Source organism: Cynara cardunculus, assembly GCF_001531365.2.
Source record: "Cynara cardunculus var. scolymus isolate 2C chromosome LG 5, CcrdV1, whole genome shotgun sequence".
Classification (NCBI taxonomy): domain Eukaryota; kingdom Viridiplantae; phylum Streptophyta; class Magnoliopsida; order Asterales; family Asteraceae; genus Cynara; species Cynara cardunculus.
In genome coordinates, this window is record NC_037532.1 from 30,248,315 (window position 1) to 30,251,066 (window position 2,752).

Sequence of the window (2,752 nt, forward strand, 5' to 3'; positions counted from 1 at the left end):
TAAGTTTAATAACAAAATAATTTATTTTTGGTTTAATAATATAACATTTTATGAAGATAATAATTAAGTATTATGTTAGAACTTAATGATAATCCTAATTATATTTTAGAATTTTTATATTTAAAATGAGATGTTTATCTTGTATTTGATTATGTTTATCTGCAGTTAGTTACACGAATTCAAATATGAGGCTTTAATAAGTTGTACTTATGCACAATCTACTTGCAGTCTTGAATTTTAAGTAATATGCATTAATAAACAACACTTTACGAATAAAAAGTGGTTTTTAAGAGTTTTTGTCAAATGTTTTATAATATAGTATAAATTATGTGTTTTTAAGAAAACAATAATGATTTTAATTTTTGAATAAAATATAAATTTAAAGATATCATAAAATTTGAAAAAAAATATATCAATGTTAATATCAAATCAACTATTTAATTTATTTTTATTTTTTATGTAATTTCTTTAATTTATTTTTTTATTCTAATTTAATTTAAGTTTAATAATGAAATAATTTATTTTTGGTTTAATAATATAACATTTTATAAAGATAATAATTAAGTGTTCTGTTAGAACTTAATGATTATCCTAATTATATTTTAAATTTTTTATATTTAAAAATGAGATGTTTATCTTGTATTTGATTATGTTTATCTCCAGTTAGTTACACGAATTCAGATATGTAGCTTTAATAAGTTGCAATTCGGTACAATCTAATTGTAATCTTGAGTTTTAAGTAATATGCATTAATAAACAATAATTTACGCGTAAAAAGTGGTTTTTAAGAGTTTTTGTCAAATGCTTTATAATATAGTATATATATATATATATATATATATATTATTTATAATTTACATAAGAAAATATAATAAATATGTATTTTGGTCATTTATTATTATTTTATTACAATCCAGACGTCGTATTCCCAAAAAAAACATATATTTTGTTTTGTTTCCTATCCAACAAACATGTGGTCGATTCAATTTCATTGCAGTTACTTTAAAATCCCAATTCCTTTGATATTTCATTCATTTTCAATAAATGTCGATTACATTTTTTTTATGTTATTTGTACCAGTAACTGGTTTATGGATGACATTTTGGAAACCAAACGTCCCCATAATTGTTAGTATGAGTTGTGTTATTATTGTAACCATTTTTTATACAGTGCAATTCACAGTAAAATCGAATGTATTTTATTTCATTTATATTTTGGAAAACTTATTTCAAAAGCTCATTTTTATAGAACAAACTATGTCTTTAATGCAACTAAATAAGGATTCTTATTCGGTTCGATTTTGGGTTAAATTTATGATATTTCTGTAAACCAAATAACAAATTACACTAATATATCATACATATTATTTCTGCACAAATAAACTGAATAACACATTATTTTTTATTATTTTATATATATTTTTTGCTTAATTTTAGACATTATTTTTTTATATTAAGTTTTTCGCTTGATATACAATGAAGCATCAAGAAATGATGTTTTTTTTGCTATTAGATCATGTTTCTTACTTAATACTACTTCAATTATTGAGTATGAACGTATGATGCAATCATATATGAAAGCAACGAGCATTGAATTATAGTAAATTGCTAGAACAAGTGTCTAAAGAAAAAAATATGAATTTTTATTTCGTTTTAACTAGTTACTGAACCAGATAACCCTAAATCGATAAAATCGAACCTTATTCAGTTCGGTTATCGGCTAATTTGGAAAAATAATGGAATTGAATAGCCCAAAAACCAACGTAACCAATCGAATAACACTCATAGAACTTATTTTGTCTTTGTAGTGTAGCTCAATTGGCAAATGGACGACAACTTTGTTCAAATAAAATACAGGTCTCGGGTTCGATCCCTGGGTTTCTGCACTAGCATCAGTCGTTGAGTGAGTCAAAAACCTTCCCATCATATTGGTATCTTAGGAGGCGAGTTCTGTATGAAGTCAATTGAGGTTGCCGGTAATCAGTTTTTTTTTTTTATATACCCAAATTGAAGTTTTATTTTGATTTTGTTTTGAGTTTTGATATAAAACCACTTCAATATGAAAAAAAGAGACAATGTCACATATATAGAGATTATCAATTGGGGTCAGAGTCTGGTGAGAAGGGTAAAAAGGGATATCCACTAAATCAATTCTTTTCTAAAGTGTAATTCATGAATTGTTTTGGATTGAAAGTAATCAAGAGTCCAAATCTCTTCTTACATCTCTCACTTCCTATTATCATACAGTCTTTCATCTTATCAATTGAAATCATGCCATTTGTATATATCCATAAGTGAAATATTCATTTTCTATTTATAAAAAAATCATAATGTTCACAAAAAAATACTGTCGAAAATGAAAAATTCATAACCAGTATCAAAACTAGAAACGCATAAAAGTCTTGAGAACCAAATTTAGACTAGGGACTGAGCTTTGAAGGAACGAATGAGAAATCCAACTCGTATTTTTGAGCGAAGGACTAATCAAATGCCAGTTAGGATAAGTATCAGACAAAGATTCAGTTTTGAGTTTGACCACTGACCGAAAAGGGCTCAATCAATGGCATTCCCATGAAAGTCTGAACGTTTGAATCTACTTCCGCAACAACAACATAAACTTTAAACGTTAATCCAAATATCGACGTCATATTTCCCTGGAAGCAACAATAACATTTTAATTTTTCTTTTCAGAAAATGAAAAGCGGTTAGGCCCATTGGGCTCAAATCATGCCTAATATTTTTGGATTAGAAAA